This window comes from Amblyraja radiata, chromosome 1 (assembly GCF_010909765.2).
Source record: "Amblyraja radiata isolate CabotCenter1 chromosome 1, sAmbRad1.1.pri, whole genome shotgun sequence".
NCBI classification, from domain to species: Eukaryota; Metazoa; Chordata; class Chondrichthyes; order Rajiformes; family Rajidae; genus Amblyraja; species Amblyraja radiata.
In genome coordinates, this window is record NC_045956.1 from 137,826,783 (window position 1) to 137,852,868 (window position 26,086).

The following is a 26,086-nucleotide window of genomic DNA, read 5'->3' on the forward strand; positions in this document are numbered from 1 at the left end:
GGAGAGAGAGAATGGGGAGATACAGAGATAGAGGGGCAGAGACAGAAGGGCAAGAGACAGAGGGAGAGGGGGGTGGAGGGGATGGAGGGTGGGGAGAGAGAGATTGGAGGATAGAAAGAGGGGGTCAGAGAGGGGAGGGAGAAGGGGGAGAGGGAGAGGGGAGAGAGAGGGAGAGGGGAGAGAGAGAAGGCAGAGAGAGAAGGGAGAGAGAGAGAGGGGGAGGGAGGGAGAGATAGAGAGAGAGGGAGAGGGAGTGGGGGAGAGAGAGGGAGAGTGGGAGGGGGAGAGAGGGAGGGAGAGTGGGGTGAGAGAGAGGGAGAGAGAGAGAGGAGTGGGGCAGGGCGGCAGGTCACTGGGGACCCAAGTGAGCCCGGAGCGATGCGAGGACCAAAGATCCTATTGCAAGCTATAGGCTCTTTGCTGAGGACTGGCAAAAGCTTCCGCCAGCGTTACAGATGATTGGTCCCCGGACGGAGAGGATGTCGTCCCCTGTGACGGGTAGAGAGGAGAGGGGAGAAGGTGAGAGGAGAGGAGAGGAGAGGGGGGGGGGGGGCGAGTGAGTGGGCTGCGCTTGAAGGGCCTGTCCCACCTGCTGCATCTAGCGCGACCAAACGGAAGCAGGGTTTGTGATAAGTTTGCGGTAAGTATGCGCTAATTACGTACGCGCTAAGTAAGTACGCGGTAAGTATGCGCAAAGTTTGCGCGTGACGTAATTTATGTCAAACTCACCAATCAGCTGGGCAGGAGGCGGGCGGACTGTATTTGGACGTCACACGTCGTCGGGCGGTGACGTCATCATGCAACGGCACGCCGGGCGGTGACATCACCGCGCAACGCCACGCGCTAGGCGTACACCGTCAAGACGCTGCATATGATGTCGAGACGCTGCGTACGCCCTCAATGTGCCTGCCGGGCCGACAGGCCATTGGCGAGCGGAATGTTTGGACAGTGCAAGATCTTTGGAGCCCCGCGCGACGTCGGGACCAGCCCCGCACAACTTCATATGCCTCCGGCGATCGAACTGGGACCGGCCCCGCGAGTCCGTACGCCTCAAGCGACCGGCAGCTGGGCAGGCGGGGCTTCACGTGCTGCACAGGCAGCGAGAAATCTTCCCTCGAGCGGTGGGGGTGGGGGTGTGGCGGTGCCGCGAGCAAGGGCATTGTGACATCCCCAGCTGCTGATTTAAAGAAAAGAGTACGTTTTGTGAAGGATTTTATTGAAAATGTGTACAGAAAAATGACTATATTTAATGAGGAGTGGATTTGTGAATGTAAAAGTAAAATCACTAGCAAAATGGTAAAAATCGTGGCGTTTTTGCATCTGGTTTTCACGGAGTAACGAATCAAAGGCAAAATCAAAGGCTAAATCAAAATGACATACACCCACACACATACAGAGTTTTAAAAGTATATAGATATGATGTCTTGGAAATTAAATATTTTTGTGAGTCACTCAGTTGACTTTCCTTGGAAAACCGACAACTGAAAATAATTGAGAACTAGTTATGACTATCTTAAACGTTGCAATTTTGCTTCCAGTTCCTCCCTTGGACTGAAATACCAATGTAGGAAGTTCCTGGACGTACAAAGTGGCAATGGACAAAGCCAAGGGGATGGCAATGCTAAAATGCGTAATTCATTTTACAGCACTAAATGAGTTAATATATCTTGGTTTTTTTTTAATTTATGTATTGAAGGACAACATAATGGTTATCTTCAGAGAGTAAGTAAGCTGCATGGATACAATTAAAAGTATCATCTTGACCACTTACTGTCTGCGCTCTATATTGATTTTAGAAAATACGCTACCATTTATCGCTATATTTTTTGGCCATATTACTCACAGTCCTTCTCCGCTGAGCAAGCCCCGAGGATTTTTCCCATCGATGAAAAATTAAAAAGTTATGAGTGTTTAAAAAACCTTGAGATCCTCTCGCCTGTCAATCATCGTGATGAATCACCTTCCGGGGGGGCAGCACTATAAAACCCCAGATGCCTAAACATGACCCAGTCACTCTGCAAGTTCACGAGGGAAAGGCCACGACTCTCATTCTAGGCTGTGAATCAACTGAACTGTGAGTCTGCAATGTACTTCCTATAATTCCGTCTTCACGGAGGAAGACATAAATAATCTGCCGGAAATAGCAGGGGACCGCGGGTCAAAGGAGTTGGAGGAATTGAGTGAAATCCAGGTTAGCCGGGAAGTGGTGTTGGGTAAATTAAATGGATTAAAGGCCGATAAATCCCCAGGGCCAGATAGGCTGCATCCCAGAGTACTTAAGGAAGTAGCTCCAGAAATAGTGGATGCATTAGTAATAATCTTTCAAAACTCTTTAGATTCTGGAGTAGTTCCTGAGGATTGGCGGGTAGCAAACGTAACCCCACTTTTTAAGAAGGGAGGGAGAGAGAAAACGGGGAATTACAGACCAGTTAGTCTAACATCGGTAGTGGGGAAACTGCTAGAGTCAGTTATTAAAGATGGGATAGCAGCACATTTGGAAAGTGGTGAAATCATTGGACAAAGTCAGCATGGATTTACAAAAGGTAAATCATGTCTGACGAATCTTATAGACTTTTTCGAGGATGTAACTAGTAGCGTGGATAGGGGAGAACCAGTGGATGTGGTGTATCTGGACTTCCAGAAGGCTTTCGACAAGGTCCCACATAAGAGATTAGTTTACAAACTTAAAGCACACGGCATTGGGGGTTCAGTATTGATGTGGATAGAGAACTGGCTGGCAAACAGGAAGCAAAGAGTAGGAGTAAACGGGTCCTTTTCACAATGGCAGGCAGTGACTAGTGGGGTACCGCAAGGCTCAGTGCTGGGACCCCAGCTATTTACAATATATATTAATGATCTGGATGAGGGAATTGAAGGCAATATCTCCAAGTTTGCGGATGACACGAAGCTGGGGGGCAGTGTTAGCTGTGAGGAGGATGCTAGGAGACTGCAAGGTGACTTGGATAGGCTGGGTGAGTGGGCAAATGTTTGGCAGATGCAGTATAATGTGGATAAATGTGAGGTTATCCATTTTGGTGGCAAAAACAGGAAAGCAGACTATTATCTAAATGGTGGCCGACTAGGAAAAGGGGAGATGCAGCGAGACCTGGGTGTCATGGTACACCAGTCATTGAAAGTGGGCATGCAGGTGCAGCAGGCAGTGAAGAAAGCGAATGGTATGTTAGCTTTCATAGCAAAAGGATTTGAGTATAGGAGCAGGGAGGTTCTACTGCAGTTGTACAGGGTCTTGGTGAGACCACACCTGGAGTATTGCGTACAGTTTTGGTCTCCAAATCTGAGGAAGGACATTATTGCCATAGAGGGAGTGCAGAGAAGGTTCACTAGACTGATTCCTGGGATGTCAGGACTGTCTTATGAAGAAAGACTGGATAGACTTGGTTTATACTCTCTAGAATTTAGGAGATTGAGAGGGGATCTTATAGAAACTTACAAAATTCTTAAGGGGTTAGACAGGCTAGATGCAGGAAGATTGCTCCCGATGTTGGGGAAGTCCAGGACAAGGGGTCACAGCTTAAGGATAAGGGGGAAATCCTTTAAAACCGAGATGAGAAGAACTTTTTTCACACAGAGAGTGGTGAATCTATGGAACTCCCTGCCACAGAGGGTAGTCGAGGCCAGTTCATTGGCTATATTTAAGAGGGAGTTAGATGTGGCCCTTGTGGCTAAGGGGATCAGAGGGTATGGAGAGAAGGCAGGTACGGGATACTGAGTTGGATGATCAGCCATGATCATATTGAATGGCGGTGCAGGCTCGAAGGGCCGAATGGCCTACTCCTGCACCTAATTTCTATGTTTCTATGTTTCTATAAATGATTTGGTAGGTCTTAATGAAAATGAAATGAGTTGTTTGCCCTCTGCTTGAAACTGCAGTGGCAATGGAATTGAAATGAAAATGCAATGAGCTGTTTGGCATGGCCTGCCCTGTGTTTGAAACTGCAATAGCAATAGAAATGAAATGAAAATGCAATGAGCTGTTTGGCTTGGCCTGCCCTGTGCTTGAAACTGCAATGGCAATGGAAATGAAATGAAAATGCAATGAGCTGTTTGGCTTGGCCTGCCGCGTGCTTGAAACTGCAATAGCAATGGAAATGAAATGAAAATGCAATGTTCTGTTTGGCTTGGCCTGCCCAGAGCTTGAAACTTCAATGGCAATGGAAATGAAATGAAAATGCAATGAGCTGTTTGGCCTGTCCTGTGCTTGAAACTGCAATGGAATGAAATGAAAATGCAACGAGCTGTTTGGCTTGGCATGCCCTGTGCTTGAAACTGCAATGGCAATGGAAATGAAATGAAATCCAGGGCAAAAATCACGCATTTCTAATTTCTAGTTTGATGCCATCCCCATCTTCACTACTATGGACCACTTTTCAACATAATTGTATAAGGGGTAAGAGTGTTGTAAAAACAAGCCTGAATGCATTGTGTCTCAATGCAAGAAGCATTTGTAATAAGGTGGATGAGTTGAATGTGCAGATAACTATTAATGACTATGATATAGTTGGGATCACGGAGACATGGCTCAAGGGTGACCAAGGCTGGGAGCTGAACATCCAGGGATATTCAATATTCAGGAGGGATAGACAGAAAGGAAAAGGAGGTGGGGTAGCGTTGCTGGTTAGAGAGGAAATTAATGCAATAGAAAGGAAGGACATTAGCTTGGAGGATGTGGAATCAATTGGGTAGAGCTGTGAAACACTAAGGGGCAGAAAACGCTAGTGGGAGTTGTGTACAGGTCACCTAACAGTAGTAGTGAAGTTGGGGATGGCATCAAACAGGAAATTAGAAATGCATGCACCAAAGGTAAAACAGTTATAATGGGTGACTTCAATCTACATATAGATTGGGTGAATCAAATTGGCAGGGGTGCTGAGGAAGAGGATTTCTTGGAATGTATGCGGGATAGCTTTCTGAACCAACATGTAGAGGAACCAACGAGAGAGCAGGCTATTCTAGACTGGGTATTGAGTAATGAGGAAGGGTTGTTGTGTCAATCTTGTTGTGCGTGGCCCCTTGGGCAAGAGTGACCATAATATGGTTGAGTTCTTCATTTGGATGGAGAGTGACATTGTTAATTCAGAAATAAGGGTTCTGAACTTAAAGAAAGGTAAGTTTGAGGGTATGAGACGTGAATTGGCCAAGATAGACTGGCAATTGATTCTTAAAGGGTTGACGGTGGATATGCAATGGAAGGCATTTAAAGGCTGCATGGATGAACTACAACAATTGTTCATCCCAGTTTGGCAAAAGAATAAATCAGGGAAGGTAGTGCATCCGTGGATAACAAGGGAAATCAGGGATAGTATCAAAACAAAAGATGAAGCATACAAATTAGCCAGAAAAAGCAGCCTACCAGAGGACTGGGAAAATTCAGAGTCCAGCAGAGGAGGACAAAGGGCTTAATTAGGAAAGGGAAAATAGATTATGAAATAAAACTGGCAGGGAACATAAAAAATGACTGCAAAGGTTTTCATAGATGTGTGAAGAGAAAAAGATTAGTTAAAACAAATGTAGGTCCCTTGTAGTCAGAAACAGGCGAATTGATCATAGGGAACAAGGACATGGCAGACCAATTGAATAACTACTTTGGTTCTGTCTTCACTAAGGAAGACTTAAATAATCTGCCGGAAATAGCAGAGGACCGGGGGTCAAATGAGATGGAGGAACTGAGTGAAATCCAGGTTAGCTGGTAAGTGGTGTTAGGTAAATTGAATGAATTAAAGGCCGATAAATTCCCTGGTGCAGATAGGCTGCATCCCAGAGTACTTAAGGAAGTAGCCCCAGAAATAGTGGATGCATTAGTGATAATTTTTCAAAACTCTAGATTCTGGAGTAGTTCCTGAGGATTGGAAGGTAGCTAATGTAACCCCACTTTTTAAAAAGGGAGGGAGAGAGAAAACGTGGAATTACACACCAGTTAATCTAACATCGGTAGTGGAGAAACTGCTAGTCAGTTATTAAAGATGGGATAGCAGCACATTTGGAAAGTGGTGAAATCATTGGACAAAGTCAGCATGGATTTATGAAAGGTAAATCATGTCTGACAAATCTTATAGAATTTTTCGAGGATGTAACTAGTAGAGTGGATAAGGGAGAACCAGTGGATGTGTTATATCTGGACTTTCAGAGGCTTTCGACAAGGTCCCACGTAAGATTAGTATACAAGCTTAAAGCACACGGTATTGGGGGTTCAGTATTGATGTGGATAGAGAACTGGCTGGCAGACAGGAAGCAAAGAGTAGGTGTAAACGGGTCCTTTTCAGAATGGCAGGCAGTGACTAGTGGGGTACCGCAAGGCTCAGTGCTGGGACCCCCGCTATTTACAATATATATTAATGTTTTGGACGAGGGAATTCAATGCAACATCTCCAAGTTTGCGGATGACACGAAGCTGGGGGGCAGTGTTAGCTGTGAGGAGGATGCTAGGAGGCTGCAAGGTGACTTGGATAGGCTGGGTGAGTGGGCAAATGCATGGCAGATGCAGTATAATAGTAAGATTAAACGAGAACTTACCAGTTCGAAGTTTGATCTGGATTTTATGAGGAGTTACGATGAGGGATTACGTGAAGAACCCGTCCAGCACGCATGCGCGACATACTTCAAAGCAGCGGTGTGGAATCACAGGAAGACACAATAATTGAAATAAACATAGTAAGGAAAAAGGAGAACTTAAATACCAGTTGATCTCTATAATTGTGGGTGGGAGCGGAGGGCACGTAATCCCTCATCGTAACTCCTCATAAAATACAGATGAAAATTCGAACTGGTAAGTTCTCGTTTAATCTTACTATTTTATTTCGGAGTCACGTGAGTGACTACGTGATGATTTTAAAGCTCTGTGATTTCAAACCGTGTAACAGTTCATACTTCACTCGCTGCCAAGGTCATTCGAGGGAGGAAGTATGTTATCGTAATCAACCATGAATCTGTTTGTAAAACAATAATGGTGGTATTAACAATAACAAGACAAAAATGCTCCCCCGGTCTTAAATTATATATTTGCAGATTCTAATACTTTTTCTGCAAACGATACAGGTTCTGCCAGTGGCTTGTTATAAAGTTTGGAACGTGTACTCCCTAGACCACCCCGCTGTAGCCAGGATGTGGTCCATAGGCACGTCCATCCTCTTAGTCACCGATGTGGATGCTGCCCTGGTGGAGTAAGATTTATACACGTTAGCATTTACTCCAGCAACTCCCAGTACCTGCTTGAGCGACTTGAGATAGTTTGGCTCGTCACCCGACCATGAGGTTTCTTGTGGCTGACCCATAAGGATTTTTCTCTCCCTCAGGGATTTCTTATTGTGTCGATGTAATTCAATAAGTGGGTCATGACACATAACCGTGGTTCAGGTGGGTATGCCCGGAATTCCATGACTGGACCTGATGTTCCTGGTCTGCTCTGTTTGACCAGCCCCTAAATGGTAAATGTAACATGGTCTGGTGTTATAACCATATTGTCCAATCGTAGTAGATGGAGGAACTGGACTCTTTGTGCTGAGACAAGGCCATCAGCATGACCGTCTTCAGGGTAGGCTGTTCCAGGGTGAGGGACCTGGCTGGTGACCATCCCCTAAGGTACGTCAGGACCACACTGACATCCCAGATTTGGGTGTACCTAGGTCTGGGGGATTAGAGTTGAATATGCCTCTCCTGAATTTGATCACCAGTGAGTGGTGCCCTATGGCCTGTTGTCCTGGTGCCTGAGTTAAGTAGGCTGACAGAGCACTTCTGGCTGTATTGATGGCGCTGTAGCTGAGTCCTTCATTGTGGTGAAGACCTGCCAGGAACTCCAGTACATTGGTTATTGTAGTAGTTGAATATGTAGTTCCTGTATTTGAACAGTATCTTCCCACTCTTGATGTTCGCCAAGTATGTTCCCTTGTGGATATGCGATGGGATGCTGTCATCGTGTCGATAGTGCTGTTTGACAATCCAGGCCCAGCAGTGGTCTTCCCAATTCTGCAACCCAGGCCCAGCAGTGGTCTTTCCAAATCTGCAACCCAGTAGTTTAATTTATCGTGGCATGGGTGGCTTATGCCTGATACTGGGTGTGTTGATTTTCTGGGCTACTGGGAAAATCATTAGGGTTTTAATGACCATGTCGAGGACCACTGGGAACCATGACTGTGTAGGTTTAGTCGGGTACTATCAAAATACCTGAAGCAGAGTCCATCTGCATTTTGCGTAGTACCCGACTGATGAGGCCGTAGTACCTGACTGATGAGGTAGAAAAGGGAAGAAACATAGAGATTAGACCCCCCCCCCCTCCCCAGTTCAGCAGGAATGTATCCATTGCCGCTGCCTCAAAGTCTGGTTTCATGCGACATACATCGGTACGTGGTGATTCAATTGGAATACAAGGAAATTGATATCTGGTGTTCCATATTGCTTTGTAATTTCAGCAATACTTTGGTTTAATATGTCTGTTTACAGTATTTAGCTCACCTGGTAGGTAAGTTGCTGATGGTCGAATATGTTTGACGACATACGGTTACCAATTGTTAAATAAATTGTCACATGATATCGATTTTATTCCGCCCAAGTGGTTTAGTATAAATTTAGTATATGCCACCACTGTGATGTTGTTAATTTATAAACGAACATGCAAAATGGTGCACTACTGAACAATATGCTTTTACCCATAGAACGTACTCAATATTTCCAACTAGGTTTTATGCCCAGTGTCTGTAGTGATTACGACTCAGATTAGTCCATTTACCACCTGTTCTGGGTATGGGTGTTTAGTTTAAACACTAGCACCTTAGCTCTAAAGGAAAGGTTCAAGTTAAGTAGCTGGTAATGTTGCTACTAATTCCCAATTACTCTTGCCACTTTGTTGAATGGTTGGTTGATTGTTACCATTAATTGTTACTGGTTGTGCCATACGCTGACTCTCCTTTTGGCAATGTTATAGATAAGTGGGTAGAGTTAATTGAATACCAGATAGTCCATCGTTGTGGATGGTGTTAAAGTAGATTTATCTGGATAGTATGACAGAGCCCAGGCTAAATAAGTTTTAGTAGCTAATGCTGCTGATTTAGCTATTTCCATGGTTTTGTCTGTCATTAATATCATAGAGACATGCCATGACGATATGTTCCTTAACAGTGTCAGGGCTGGGTTGAATATTTTGGAAACAGTTTTGGCTCAATTTAGCCATAGTCAATAATTTATACTGCCATAGTTATCCCATCCAGGTAAATTGTGGTATCTCCGAAGATCTTTTATGAATGGGTACTGAATAGTATACATCTTTTAAGTCGATGTCTACCATAAAGTATCCTAGGAAATCCACGGTTAGCAGTTACAAGTTCCATAAGTGTGTATACCTGGTGAAAATATTCAAGTGGTTAAGTCAATGATGGTGCGACATTCACCATCTTTGGGTTTTTTGGTACCAAAGGTTCATATAAGACTTCTTTATGACCCCTTTGTATATCTTCTCCAGTTAGCTAGTCCCTCGTGTTCTATTTTAGTGGGAGGGTAAACCCCTTTGGGGTGCATGCTGAACTGGTGGCAAGTTTCTTAATTCAATTTTTATCCTTGAATACTTTTGGTATATAACTACCAAGTGTGATAGTTCTTCATGCTTCCAAACTAGGTGTAATCCCCCCCCCCCCCCCCCTGTTAGTACAAACCCTTCACCTTTTATGTGATGGTAGGAACCATACTCATCTGCCTTCACTGTTGTTTAGTGGTGTGTTCATTTCTTCGGTTTCTGGTTCCTTGTCTGTCGGGATGGTGTTGTTGGGGGGTGGCGCATTTTCCATGGGGCCCGCTCTGGACCCTGGCCTGAAAAGGCTTACGGGGGCAGGTATGCGGGTCCCGAGCTTCCACCAGTACCATTAAGTAGATGCCTACTGGTGGACGCATGGAGGTACTGCTGTCTGGTTTTGTGTGATTTGCTCATTCCAGGCCCTGCCCTCATGATGCCAAATATCTTGGACACTTCGTCCAGTTTTTAGGCTTGGTTTGGTAACTTTGCCAGATAGCAGGATCTGTGGTTGAGAGGTCGGCGTTCTCACAGTCCTGTGAATTTTTTAGTTGAGGGCAGGTTTTGACTTCCTTCCGGAGCTTGCAGATCGTATACTGTGTTGAACAGTAGGGTCAGGTGTTTTGCCATACTACCCTGCCCCTCTGGAATGAGCATGCGAAAATGATAGCCGACGTCAGGGGTATCAAATGTAATTTAAGATATTTGGGTTTTTAAATGCCCTGCTCAATGTACCCCCAATAATGGTAGGCACTTTGAGTAAATGCAATTTTGGGGAGGCGTGATAAAATCCAACGCCTCATGACTACCTGTCTTGGAGATGTCTTTTTTTTTTTTTTTGGAAAGACAGGTAGTAAGCTGGCCGTCAGTTTAGACTGAAAAGGCCATCTCGCTCGTGGTGTAGCCACGTAGCGGTATTTCACACCCAGCAGCTCTTCCTGATCCTGTACCTCGAGCATACTCCCGATGTTGTTCAGCCAGTGACCTCTCTTCTTGACCAGCACAGCCCTGGTCGCCATCGATCCCTCGATAAGGGAGATGGCCAGTGCTATTAGTGCACTGGAGCAGGAGTGTTATGCTCCCTTGGCGAGCTTGCCCCAGCACCCGAGGCAAGTCTCGTTGGAATTTTTACTCCACGACCTTTCTCTAGGCTTGGAAAACAGACACTTACTACCTCTCGGGCGGTAGTTTGAAGTGCCGGTTCCATCTTCCGTGTCTGTCTCCAGCCCGAGGTTTGGTGCTGACTTTGCTCTAGAGGCTGCCTGTTGTTTTCGGGCGGCATTTTTGAGGTTCTCGGGCGGCGAGTCTCCTTGTCGGGAGTTGCAGGGGTTACCGGACGGTTTTTGAATTTCCCTCCAGTCCGCTGCTGTTGGTCAGACTGCTGTTAGCGGACTGGGCATCGGCTCAGTACCCCGACTGTGGACCGCAGCGTGTGCGGTCCCGGTGCCGCCGCTCCCCCCTCCACTGACGGAACGCTCCTTCCCTGGTGTCGAACGGGGGCCGCTTCCCTCTGTTCTGCTTTGCTCTCTCCAGTTTCCCCTGGAGCAACAAAGAGGAGCAAAGTTGTAAATTCGAACCTGTGGGTAAGTACTTACCTAACGGTCCGTTCTTTCAGGCTTGTAGCGGGAGCGCCCGTACTCCTGTTCATCGCTGTTGCACTGCGTGAACGCAGGAAAGTAGACTATTATCTGAATGGTGGCCGATTAGGAAAAGGGGAGATGCAACGAGACCAGGGTGTCATGGTACACCAGTCATTGAAAGTAGGCATGCAGGTGCAGCAGGCAGTGAAGAAAGCGAATGGTATGTTAGCATTCATAGCAAAAGGATTTGATTATAGGAGCAGGGAGGTTCTGCTGCAGTTGTACAGGATCTTGGTAAGATCACACCCGGAGTATTGCATACAGTTTTGGTCTCCTAATCTGAGGAAGGACATTCTTGCCATAGAGGGCGTACATAGAAGGTTCACCAGACTGATTCCTGGGATGTCAGGACTTTCATATGAAGAAAGACTGGATAGACTCGGCTTGTACTCGCTAGAATTTAGAAGATTGAGGGAGGATCTTATAGAAACTTACAAAATTCTTATGGGGTTGGACAGGCTGGATGCAGGAAGATTGTTCCCGATGTTGGGGAAGTCCAGAACAAGGGGTCACTGTTTAAGGATAAAAGGTGAAATCTTTTAGGACTGAGATGAGAAAAACATTTTTTACACAGAGTGGTGAATCTCTGGAATTCTCTGCCACAGAATGTAGTTGAGGCCAGTTCATTGGCTATATTTAAGAGGGAGTTAGATGTGACCCTTGTGACTAAAGGGATCAGGGGTTATGGAGAGAAGGCAGGTACAGGATACTGAATTGGATGATCAGCCATGATCATATTGAATGGCGGTGCAGGCTCGAAGGGCCGAATGGCCTACTCCTGCACCTATTTTCTATGTTTCTATGTTTCTATGAAAAGCAATGAACTGTTTGGCTTGCTCTGTCCTGTGCTCGAAACTGCAATGGCAATGGAAATGAAATGAAAATGCATTGAGCTGTTTGGCCTGGCCTGTGCTTGAAACTGCAATGGAAATGGAAATGAAATGAAAATGCAATTAGCTGTTTGGCCTGCCCTGTGCTTGAAACTGTAATGCAAATGGAAATGAAACGAAAATGCAATGAGCTGTTTGGCCTGCCCTGTGCTTGAAATTGGAAATGGAAATGAAATGAAATGATTTGTTTGACCTGCCTGAAACCACTAATTTTGGCCCACAAGGCCCCTATAAGCCGAGAAACCAGATCCTTTTGCTCAAAATGCCCGTATTAGCCCAGGAGGAGCAACTTGGCTCAAAAGGCCCGTGCCATGCCTGGAAAAGCCCAGAAAAAGTGTCTTTCACTGAGAGTTCAATAAAAAAACATTTTTAAAGAGCCCCTTCTGCCCATCATGCCTGTACTAGCCCAAGAGGAGTCCCTTCGGCCCATTAGTAATTATTCCCCCTGCAAGTATTAAACCTCACCCCAGTATTTTTCTCCCTCCATGCATTGGCTCCCTGTGAGATCCAGGCCAGGATAGACTTTCCTCCTTCAATGCTGTGATCTGCAGAAAAAGATGAAAAAAATCTAAAATTGATTCTCCACCCTCTCCCCCTTCTCTCTCACAGTCTCTCACCTGTTTTGGGCAGAATTTCTGGTAGTTTCTGAACTGCCAGCCCACCAGGCCTGAGTGACTGAACTGCCAGCCCACCAGACCTGAGTGACTGAGCTGCCAGCCCTAGAATCCATTCGGCCCACAATGTCCATACTAGCCCTCTGGAAACCAGTCCCTTCGGCCCACAACACCCATACTAGCACTCCAGAAAGCCCCCCCCCCCCCCCCCCCCCCACTGGCCACTAATATTGGAAATGGTAGAGAGGTTGAATATTGCGCTGGGGAACCAGCCATCCCATGTGAAGATGGGACCCAACAGGTCCCACTTAGTCTAGTAAGACTATAAATGGAGAATTGAGCTAGAGAGATACAGTTACAGTATGTCTTGACATTCTGGATATCTCATAAAATTGCTGTTGACCCATTCCTCAATAAGTTACAATCTCTTTCTTTTTCATTTGTTTCTTTGTGTTTTCAGTTCTGGTTGCATCACATAGAAGGAACAAAACGTAATTATTACAAGGTACTTGGTCAAGCCACAATTTGAGAACCTAAGGAACCTAATGCCCCTGTCCCACTTAGGAAACCTGAACGGAAACCTCTGGAGACTTTGCGCCCCACCCAAGGTTTCCGTGCGGTTCCTGGAGGTTTTTGTCAGTCTCCCTACCTGCTTCCACTACCTGCAACCTCCAGCAACCACCTACAACCTCCGGGAACCGCACGGAAACCTTGGGTGGGGCGCAAAGTCTCCAGAGGTTTCCGTTCAGGTTTCCTAAGTGGGACAGGGGCATTAGGTTCCTTAGGTTCTCAAATTGTGGCTTGACCAAGTACCTTGTAATAATTACGTTTTGTTCCTTCTATGTGATGCAACCAGAACTGAAACACGCGCAGTCTGTTAAGTGCTTCCAGTCTGCCATATGGTGGTCTAATTCACTGAATTGTTATTTTTAGTATATCAGTGGTTTGCAGACTAGAGTTCCTCATGAGGAATGTGTTCCATTGCATGCATGCTATTTTTCTGTGAATAGTTTACATACGTGGAATCATGAGCCTTGCCATCTGTGAACAACTTTTGTCATCCAATAGTCTCCCTCTGGCTTGTCCTGGTGGGTGAAATACAGCTGGCATAATGCACTGTTGTCAAATGGGATTAGAAACATAGAAACATAGAAGATAGATGCAGGTGTAGGCCATTTGACCTTCCAGCCAGCACCACCATTCAATATGATCATGGCTGATTATCCAAAATCAGTACTCCGTTCCTGCTTTCTCCCTATATTCCTTGATTTTGTTAGACCTAAGAGCTATATCTAACTCTCTTGAAAGCATCCAATGATTTAGCCTCCACTGCCTTCTGTGGCCGAGAATTCCACAGATTCACAACTATCTGGGTGAAAGCTTTTCCTTATCTCAGCCCTAAATGGCCTACTCCTTATTCTTAAACTGTGAGCCCTAGTTCTGGACTCCCCAACATCAGGAACATTGTTCCTGCATCTACTGTAGCCTGTCCAATCTTTTAATACATTTATATATTTCTGTAAGATCACCTCTCATCCTTCTAAATTCCAGTGAATATAAGCCTATATTGTCATGACTGTCTCTGAGATATTGGGGAATGACTTGCATGGTGAGCGTTTCCTTGAAAAGGAACGGAATTGCTCTCAGTTCGAGTTCATGTGAAGAACATGTAAAGGTGAAATGCAGTCAATGACTTTACAAATCATTATGCTTGCTCTGCCTATTTCCCACCACAAGTGAATGTTTTAGTAGGTTATTGAGTAGAAGGCATTGCTTACACAAATCTCCTTTTTGTTAGCCACTGGCACCATCAGTCAATGCAATGCAGTCTTTGCTCTTTGAAATTGGTGTGGTGGGTGCAACAGTTGGCAAATTTCAATAATATTCTTCTTAGGAAAATGTAGATATCCCAAATGTTCCTCATCAATTGAAAAGCAGGCCATTCAAAGTGGAAAGGGTTAATGGTAGACTAGAATATTTCAGGAACGACAAGCAAAAGATTGAAAAGCTCATAAGAAAGGAGACAAATTAGTTTGAAAGAAAATTTGCATGTAATATCAAAACAAGCAATTAATATGTAAAAAGGAAGGGAATGGTTAAGATTAAGATAGGATCTCTGTAGAATGAAAAACAACTAAAATGGCCGATGCAGGAATCTGAAGCAAACCCAGGTAACAAACGGGTTCTATCTTTAGGGGGTGCCTAGAACAAAGAGGGACTGAGGTGGGGGAGAAGGAAGAGGGACTATGTTGAACAGTGAACAGGATATTAGGATATGCACAGCAACATTTTGGATTAGCTCCTGTTTATAGAAGCTGGATGATGGAAGACAGTCATGGAAACATTGGAATAGCTAATAAGTGTTTCAGTTTCAAATGAGCTAAAACAGTAGCAGAATTAGGGTGATGTTAAAGAGGTGACAGTCTTGCTTTCCAAACCTGAATGTGGAAGCTCATACAGGGTCAAAGGCGCAATAGCTCGTTCTGAGTTTAGACTTAAACATGGATCAAGATTAAGGATGAAATCAATGCCATGGCAATAGACTTTATGATGCAAAAATATATGTGTTTTTCTAATACATGTTCAGGGCTTTGATGTTCATTCAAAATGGATTTTAGAGAAAAAGTGTGACAAATCAGATAAGGGAGCATGGTTGAAAAACTGAAGAAAAACATTTACTAAATACTAATAATAACAGAACTCCACATGTGCACATTTATACCCTAAATTCATCATCCTAATGAATATTGCTGGCATGAATTAATCAAGCATTGATAAAACAATAATGCCAGATCTGAAAATTAAACCTTTTTTTCAATTGTTTATGGAAAAGGTGTGAGTAAAACTAACTGACAAGAGAGCCATTGTGAAATCAAGAACATCCTATTAAACCTAAGTGATTGTGTTATGGACTGCAGTAATTTGCATCTGGTGAGTTCAATTAAAAAGACAGGTTTTGATAATTTATTCACATTCATTAGCTTTTAATAAATGGATCACTTTAATTTATATTCTCTTCCCTGAAGTATCATGTTTGATCTTTCCTACTGCTATTCCAGTAATTAGTTGGTACTTGTGTCTCAGGCTGAGAGACTCCTTCAGCAGGTGAAAAATCTCTCGGATGTAAATATTTCAAAGCTCCTTTTCATCTCCAGACTTTGGAATCTTAATTAATTGTAAATTTGTGGTCATATACAGTACATATTAATTAACCATTCAAAACTCTTAGAATGCATTGGTACGTTTATTCAAACATCATTCTCTTTAATAAAGACTTAATGTTGAACTCTTTTAATTCAATTAAAAACATTTTTAATTGAAATTACTAAATTTAGTTTTGCACATATATCTAATGCCCCTGTCCCGCTTAGGGAACCTGAACGAAAACCTCTGGAGACTTTGAGCCCCAACCAAGGTTTCCGTGCGGTTCCCGGAGGTTGCAGGTGGTTGCCAGAGGTTGCAGGTAGTGGAAGCAGGTAGGGAGACTGACAAAAGCATCCGGGAACCTCTGGGAACCGCACGGAAACCTTGGGTGGGGCGCAAAGTCTCCAGAGGTTTCCGTTCAGGTTTCCTAATACCCCTGTCCCACTTAGAAAACCTGAACGGAAACCTCTGGAGACTTTGCACCCCACCCAAGGTTTCTGTGCGGTTCACGGAGGTTTTTGTTAGTCTCCCTACCTGCTTCCACTACCTGCAACCTCCGTCAACCACCTGCAACCTCCTGAACCGCACGGAAACCTTGGGTGGGGCGCAAAGTCTCCAGAGGTTTCCGTTCAGGTTTCCTAAGTGGGACAGGGGCATTAGTGGGACAGGGGATGAATCAAGTAAAATCAAGCATCAAGAATATGGAAAGATTAGATCACTGATAAGTATGTACTCAGACCCTAAATAATTAATTGGCCTTATAGATTCGCCAATTATCAGATGCACTTTTGCCACAAATGTCAGAGGAATGGATTGGAATATTTGCAGTCAGTCAGGATCCAGGTTCAGTAGATTCAACCTTTAAGAATCCTGAAACAGGCACAAAGTTTTGGAGTTACAGTGAGTCACGCTGATCTCTGGAGAATGAGGACAGATGACATTTTGGGTTGGGATCCTTCTTCAGACCCTTCTTCAAACTGATGTTTTTCTCTGGGAAGGAGTCCTCACCTCCCAATGACTGGCACTGACCAGTATAAAGATGTGACGGGAAACAGTGAGTCAGTAACTGGCGGGCGACAGATGGAAGGAGGTGAGGAGGGTGCTAATGGGCAGGTGGAGCCAGGCAGGGGATAACTAAACTAAACTAATATTGGCCGTATAGTGGACAGTGTGGAAAGATATTTAAGGATCTAAATCAGTTGGGCAGGTGGGCCAAGGAATGGAAAATGTAATTTAATTCTGACAAATGTGAAGTGCTGCACTTTGGTATGCCAAATCAGGGCTGGGCTGTACAATAAATGGTAGAGGTGGCAGTATAGTGAAGAAGGTATTTGTTACCCTTGCCTGCATTATGAAGGGTATTGAGTTTGAAATTTGGGACCTCATGAGACATGCTGCACATGTCACGCATCGGTGAGACCACAACTGGAGCTCTGTGCGCAGTTCTGGTCGCTCATCTATAAGAAGGATGTCATTAAGTTCAGAAGGGTGCAGAAGAGACTCACCAGGTTGTTACCTGAACTTGAGAGCTTGAGTTTTAGAGAAAGGCTGGATAGGCTGGAACGTTTTCTTTGGAGTATAGGAGGCTGAGGGGTGACTTTATTAAACAATACAAGATCAGGAGAGGGCATGGATAAAGTGAATACTCACACTCTTCCTCAGAGTAGAAGATTCTAAAACTACGGCATAGGCTTAAAGTGAGAGGGAAGAAATGTAAAAGGGATGTCGGGGAAAACCTTTTTCATTCAGAGTGTAGTCTGCATCTGGAAAGAGGTGCCCGAGGAAGATAAAATCAATCACAATAATACTTTATTAGCCAAGTATGTTTTGCAACATACGAGAGATTTAATTTGCCAAGTCAATCGTACAAACGGAACACACACAACACATTTTAACATTTTAACATAAACATCACAGAGACCCCTCCACATTCCTCTCTGTGAAGGAAGGGAAAAAAAGTTCAATCTCTTCCCTTTGCTCTCCCGCGGTCGGAGGCCTCGAGCCCTCCGTTGACGGGATGATCTTGACTCCCGTGGTTGGCGGTGGGCCCTCCGCGTCGAGGCGATCAGCTCCTGCATCGGGGGGATGTCAACTCCCCCGCGCCGGACAATCAAACCTCGTGTAGGGGCTGGTTGAACCTTCCGCGACGTTGGAGCTCCCGACATCCACGGCCTCTCCCGAGACTGCGAGCTCTCGATGGTAAAGTCCGCAGGCTGCGGTTGGAGGAAGAAAGGAGTTTTTCAAAGTTAAGAAATGGTCAATTCTTAAGTAGCCAAGTCAATCACCCGATCTGAACCCAATTGAGCATGCCTTTTATGTGCTGAAGAGAAAGCTAAAGGGGATTAACCCCCAAAACAAGCATAAGCTAAAGATGGCTGCAATACAGGCCTGGCAGAACATCACCAGAGAAGACAACCAGCAACTGGTGATGTCCATGAATCGCAGACTTCGCAAAGGATATGCAACAAGATACTAAACATGACTACTTTCATTTACATAGCATTGTTGTGTCCCAAACATTATGGTGCCCTGAAATGGGAGGACTATGTATAAACACTGCTGTAATTTCTACATGGTGAAATCAAAATGTATAAAAATGACCTTTATTAAAATCTGACATTGTGCACTTTAACCACATGTGATATTTTTTTCTATTACAAATCTCAAATTGTGGAGTACAGACGCAAATAAATAAATGATGGGTCTTTGCCCCAAACATTATGGAGGGCACTGTATGTGGATATGAAGGGTTTAGAGAGGCATGGGCCAATTGCAGGCAAATGATACTAGCCCAAAATGTCATTGGGCTGAAGGCCCTTTATCATCAGCCTCCTGAATTTCCCTTGGATGGATTACCATTCTTGTGAAATTTTATTTTTCATCTTATTTGTACATATCCTATGTGCCTTGATTCCCTGGATAGAAAAAGGGATAGAAAATCCTTCTTATATCATACATTGCTGAACAATCTGTAATTTAGCCTGATGACAGTCTGTTGGTGCCTTTATTGCACAAGTGCTGCTTATAATATAAATATGCTGCGATCCTTATGGGTATTGGTTAACCATTTCCTGAAAAAGATGCACCAAATTTTTATTGTTGCAAACCTTTATTCTTTGCATCTTTTTTATCTATGAATTCAGACATACTTTTGACAAATATTAACAACCTGGCTTACAGAAGGTGATGGATTTCAACCCATTCTGTCGAGTAGAAATAGATTTTTTTTAAAGCTTGCTCCGTGACCATTTCTGTTTCTTCATTTATTAATTCTCAAGGTAATTGCAAAAAGATGGGATACATTCAAAATGTACACTGAAGCTCTTAAACTGTCAGGTTGCTAGGCTGCATGAGTGCAATGCCAGAGCTCCAATTCAACAGCCTGCTTGTTTAGCTAGCTTTACACAATCTCCGTAAATAAAGGGGCGCAAATAGATGTCAATTCAATTGAAAAGACTCACTTAAATGTCAGTAAACAAATGGCATGACATTGTTTCCAGCTGGTATAATATAAATCTCTTCACAAACCTTGTTCATTTTATGTCTGCAATAGGCAAAGCAGATAAATCATTCTGCCCTTATTTTAATGAATTAATTTTAATAAAGAAATAAAATCCTTCATTTTGTTTCTGACACAATTTCTTTTTTTTCCTCAAAATTTGATAACAAAAGTTATATATATGTATATATATATATATCTATTGATATAATGAATACAACATTATGTTTTTTTCTCTATTGTACCATTCATTCAAAATATTATCTTACAATGTTCCAATGCCACTCCAGTTCTCTCCTGAGGAGGGAATGATGGGGGGGGGGGGGGGCATAAGCAAGTCAGGGGTGCATAGTTGTTTCCTTATAGCGTGACCTCTGTTGCTCCAGAAAAACAGATAATCCAGAAAGGCTCTGGAACTGAGGGTGCCAGAAAATCAATGTTCAACCTGTACCTGCTGTTCCCAAACATACAATCGTCTAATATGTAAGGGACATTGGACATCTCCTGAAGGATCTGTTGGGACTGCAGAAGCAGCTGGATGACCTCAGGGCCATCCGGGATAACGAGTGTGCCTGGACAGAACCTAGAGTGAGGTTGTCATGCCAAGGATACAGGAAGAACGAAGGTGTATGACTGAGAGAAAGGGGAGTAACTGTGGAGTGCAGGAGACCCAGGCAGCTGTGCCTAATGAAAACAGTTACGCCCTCTTGGGAGCTGTCGGGGGAGACGACGCTTCCAGTCTGAGCGGCGGACAGGTCAGTGGCTCCAATCCTAGAGATGAGACTCGATCGGCGAGACAAACGTCGGACAGAGCCATAGTGGTGGGTGACTCCATTGTCCGAGGTGCGGACTGGAGATTCTGTGGCGGCAGGCGAAACTCGAGGATGGTCCGGTGCCTTCCTGGTGCCAGGGTTCAAGATATCACAAACCGAATTCAGAACATCCTCTAGAGGGAAGGTGAACAGCTGGCAGTAGTTGTGCACGTAGGCACAAACAACATGGGGAAGAAGAGGAAGGAGGTTCTGCAACGTGAGTTTAGAGAGTTAGGAAGAAGACTGAAAATCAGGACTTCTACGGTGGTTATCTCTGGATTGCTTCCAGTACCTCATGCTAGTGAGGACAGGAACAGGGGGATTGGGGATCTGAATGTGTGGCTGAGCGATTGGTGCAGGGAGCAAGGATTTAGATTTATAGACCACTGGGATCTCGTCTGGGGTAGGGGTGACCTGTATGAAAGGGACGGGTTACACCTTAACTGGAGGGGGACCTACGTTCTGGCAGGCAGGTTTGCTAGGGCTACACGTGTGAGTTTAACTAAACTGTGGGGGGAGGGATGGACAAATTGTGAGTATAAAGATGGTGTTAAAGGGGAAGTGAGTACAGGAAATATTACAAAAGACTCCCGAATTAATTGGAAGGAAAGTTCGAGATGGGATAAGAGGTACGGTCAGGGCCAATAGTGAGCGGTGTGAGAGGGGAAGTGAATACCAAAGTTAAAATATTGTATATGAATGCGCATAGTATAAGAAATAAAGTGGACCCACTTGAGGCTCAGTTAGAAATTTACAAGTATGGTGTTGTGGGAATTACAGAGACATGGCTGCAAGAGAGCCAGGGTTGGGAACTGAATATTTAAGGATATACCTCCTATTGAAAAGACAGACGGGTGGGCAGAGGGGGAGGGGTAGCTCTGTTGGTGAGGAATGAAATTCAGTCCCCTGAAAGGGGTGACATTGAAACAGGAGATGTGGAGTCAGTATGGATAGAACTAAGGAATTGTAAGGGTAAAAAAGGGAAGCAAGAGGATTGGGTAATGTTTAAAAAGCAACAGAAGATAACTAAAAAGGCAATACGGGGAGAAAACATGAGGTGCGAAGGTAAGCTAGCCAAGAATATAAAGGAGGATAGTAAAAGCTACTTTAGGTATGTGAAGAGGAAAAAAAGAGTTAAGACCAAAGTTGGACACTTGACTGAAAAAGGTGAATTTATTATGGGGAACAAGGAAATGGCAGATGAGTTGAACAGGTACTTTGGATCCGTCTTCATTAACAAGCAATCTTCCTGATGTACTAGTGGCCAGAGGATCTGGGGTGACGGAGGAACTGAAGAAAATTCACATTAGGCAGGAAATGGTGTTGGATAGACTAATGGGACTGAAGGCTGCTAAATCCCCAGGGCCTGATGGTTTGCATCCCAGGATACTTAAGGAAGTGGCTCTAGAAATCGTGGATGCATTGGTGATAATTTTCCAATGTTCTATAGACTCAGGATCAGTTCCTGGGGATTGGAGGGTAGCTAATGTTATCCCATTTTTTTTTTAAAAGACGGGAGAGAGAAAACAGGGAATTATAGACCAGTTAGCCTGACATCGGTGGTGGGGCAGATGGTGCAGTCAATCATAAAAGATGAAATAGCGGCACATTTGGATAGCATTAACAGGATCATTCTGAATCAGCATGGATTTACGAAGGGGAAATCATGCTTGACCAATCTTCTGGATTTTTTTGAAGATGTAACTAGGAAAATGGACAAGGGAGAGCCAGTGGATGTAATGTACCTGGACTTTCAAAAAGCATTTGATAAGGTCCCACATAGGAGATTAGTGGGTAAAATTAGGGCACATGGTATTGGGGGTAGAGTGCTGACATGGATAGGGAAGTGGTTGGCAGACAGGAAACAAAGAGTAGGGATTAACGGGTCCCTTTCAGAATGGCAGGCAGTGACTAGTGGGGTACCGCAAGGCTTGGTGCTGGGACCGCAGCGATTTACAATATACATCAATGATTTAGATGAAGGGATTCAAAGTAACATTAGCAACTTTGCAGATGACACAAATCTGGGTGGCAGTGTGAACTGTGAGGAGGATGCTATGAGAATGCAGGGTGACTTGGACAGGTTGGGTGAGTGGGCAGAGTATTGTGGAGTATTGTGTGCAGTTTTGGTCCCTTAATTTGAGTAAGGACATTCTTGCTATTGAGGGAGCGTAGTGTAGGTTCACAAGGTTAATTCCCGGGATGGCAGGACTGTCATATGCTGAGAGAATGGAGCGGCTGGGCTTCTGTACTCTGGAATTTAGAAGGATGAGAGGGAATCTTATTGAAACATATAAGATTATTAAGGGCTTGGACACGCTAGAGGCAGGAAACATGTTCCCGATATTGGGGGATACCAGAACCAGGGTCAACAGTTTAAGAATAAGGGGTAAGGTATTTAGAACAGAGATGAGGAAACACTTTTTCTCACAGAGAGTTGTGAGTCTGTGGATTTCTCTGCCTTAGGAGAGCCGGTTCACTGGATACTTTCAAGAGAGAGCTTGATAGGGCTCTTAAAGATATGGGGAGAAGGCAGGAACGGGGTACTGATTGTGGATGATCAGCCATGATCACATTGAATGGCGGTGCTGGCTCGAAGGGCCGAATGGCCTACTCCTACACCTAGTGTCTATTGTCTATTGTCTATCATTGTTTTCGGATAGATTTAAAACTGTGGAAGTTTGGTTGTGCTGGTTGTGAGATTTGATAGCCCAAACAGCAGTCTGCTGTTTCTGCAGGGTCATTGATAGACAACCCAATTATTACAAACAATTCACATCGCAGTTGAAAGAACACTTTTCATGGTTGTGGCAGGCATGAATGCTGTGCTTAATGCTGAGCAGCTAAAAGGCGGAACCAACAGCTCCAAATCAGGCATCCTTGAGCTGATAAAGGCCAGAATGAAAAGCAAGATTTTAGGCCATCATTTGTAATCTCGTGGCCCTCCACATCTCCTGCTCATCTATCCTTAGCAAATAAGGAATCATTGTGGAGTCCAGAATATGGGAGTAGCATAATTTAAAACCGAAATAACATTAAAAAATGCTTTAACTGCTCTGCATGTCGGGCAGAAAATATGAAGGAAGAAGTTTTTTCATCATTTCTTTCCTCAGAATTGTTTCTATTTTGCTTTTAGATTTCATTTCACATTTGCAGCATTCATGGTACTTTTCTTTTGCATAATATAAAATAAGATGTCAAATTTATTTAATCCACTTATCCCCAAACTAAACAGCAGAAACAGCAGACTGGTGTTCGGGCTATCACATCTCGCAACCTGCACATCAGTGCAAACATCCACAGTTTTAAATCTATCTGAAAACACTGATGTATATCGTGGGAATTAACAGAAGAAGGAGGAGTGCCTGACAGTCTTTACTTCACCATATTGAAGTCTAGCACATAAATTGAAGAAACTAGGTTGATGTGTTTTAAATTACTCCAGCCAAAAGTTCTGACTGGATAATCCCACTCGGTTTCCTTTTAATTTCCCAGATTCGGGAAATTGATGAGGGTAAAGCAGTGGATGTTGTATATATGGACTTCAGTAAGGCCTTTGACAAGGTTCCTCATGGAAGGTTGGTTAAGAAGGTTGAATTGTTGGGTATTAATGGTGGAGTAGCAAGATGGATTCAACAGTGGCTGAATGGGAGATGCCAGAGAGTAATGGTGGATGGCTGTTTGTCAGGTTGGAGGCCGGTGACTAGTGGGGTGCCACAGGGATCTGTGTTGGGTCCACTGTTGTTTGTCATGTACATCAATGATCTGGATGATGGTGTAGTCAATTGGATTAGTAAGAATGCAGATGATATTAAGATAGGTGGTGTTGTGGATAATGAAGTAGATTTTCGAAGTCTACAGAGAGATTTAGGCCATTTGGAAGAGTGGGCTGAAAGATGGCAGACGGAGTTTAATGCTGATAAGTGTGAGGTGCTACATCTTGGCAGGACAAATCAAAATAGGACGTACATGGTAAATGGTAGTGAATTGAGGAATACAGTTGAACAGAGGGATCTAGGAATAACTGTGCACAGTTCCCTAAAGGTGGAATCTCATGTAGATAGGGTGGTAAAGAAAGCTTTTGGTGTGCTGACCTTAATAAATCAGAGCATTGAGTATAGAAGTTGGGATGTAATGTTAAAATTGTACAAGGAATTGGTGAGGCCAATTCTGGAGTATGGTGTACAATTTTGGTCGCCTAATTATAGGAAGGATGTCAACAAAATAGAGAGAGTACAGAGGAGATTTACTAGAATGTTGCCTGGGTTTCAGCAACTAAGTTACAGAGAAAGGTTGAACAAGTTAGGGCTTTATTCTTTGGAGCGCAGAAGGTTAAGGGGGGACTTGATAGAGTTTAAAATGATGAGAGGGATAGACAGAATTGACGTGGATAAGCTTTTCCCATTGAGAGTAGGGAAGATTCAAACAAGAGGACATGACGAGAATTAAGGGACAGAAGTTTAGGGGTAACATGAGGGAGAACCTCTTTACTCAGAGAGTGGTAGCTGTGTGGAATGAGCTTCCACTGGAAGTGGTGGAGGTAGGTTCGATTTTATCATTTAAAAATAAATTGGATAGGTATATGGACGGGAAAGGAATGGAGGGTTATGGTCTGAGTGCAGGTAGATGGGACTAGGGGAGAATAAGTGTTCGGCACGGACTAGAAGGGCTGAGTTGGCCTGTTTCCGTGCTGTAATTGTTATATGGTTATAGGTAACAATGTAGAGATAATTTGATCCATCGTTTAATCCTTTCAGAATTGGCTGAATGCATTGGACATACTTGGGCTGTGTAGTAATAAAGATCCGCGTGACTGTTGCCTGGCTTTCTTGAATGAAGCAAGATGATTCTCCATTATTTATACTTTATTTTACACAGTAAAATGATTTACAAATATTTTAATAAACCTGAAGGTATTTGTCATTATGGTTATTCAATCAAATTTCCTTTGCTAGACTGTATCATGTTTCAATTCCTCTTGGTTACATCCAAAGGATAGACAAAGTTTCCCAGGGTCTGATATGCCTTTCATTCCCCAAATGCTTCAAATGACTTGTTTATTATTTAGTCAATGAGAAAGCAATGTCAGTGCTAATTTGCATCTTTTATTTAGTTTTTAGAGATACGTGAAACAGGCCTTTTGGCCCATCGAGTCCTCGTCGACCATCGATCACTCGTACACTAGTTCTATGCTATCCCACTTTTGCATCCTACACACTAGGGGTAAATTACAGAAGCTCTTTAATCTACAAACCTGCACATCATTGGAAAGTGGGAGGAAATCAGAGCACCTGGAGAAAACTCATGTGGTCACAGGGAGAACGTACAAACTTTGCATAGACAGCACCTATAGTCATGATCGAACCTGGATCTCAGGCAGCGCGAGGCAGCAGCTCTATCGTTGCGCAACTGTGCTGCCCCTGAAATATATATATTTACAGGTATCATTTAGTTTGCATGTACACCATTGCCAAGGAATTGCATTATTTTGTTGAATATTATGCGATTGGAAAATAATTTTTGTCCAGAAGTGAAATGTAATGAGGGCCAATGCTAGGTCATTTCTTATCATTCTGGAAATTTGACTGTGAGCCTCTAAGTATGAGCTACCCTTGGCGGCCCTGATGCGACCTCTACATCAGGAGCATATTGAATGATATTATTTCCAATGTAATGCTCCTGGAAACATCTACTATGTTGTCATGGAAGCAACCCTTACTGAGTACTCCATGGACAACCTGTTTTTCACAGCATGGTGACAAACAGTGACTCTTTTGAATATTCTTATCTTTCATCCTTCAGACACTCCCCCTGGAATGCATGACCCAGCACCAGCATCTACTCTCTCGATACAAAGATTTCCCCCGAGATTGAGTTCCCAATCTCTTGATCTACCACGTAACGCAAACATCACTGCAGGTCCCTGAACATCCATCACTGCTGGGCTCCAATGTACCCACTCTCATTCCTGCT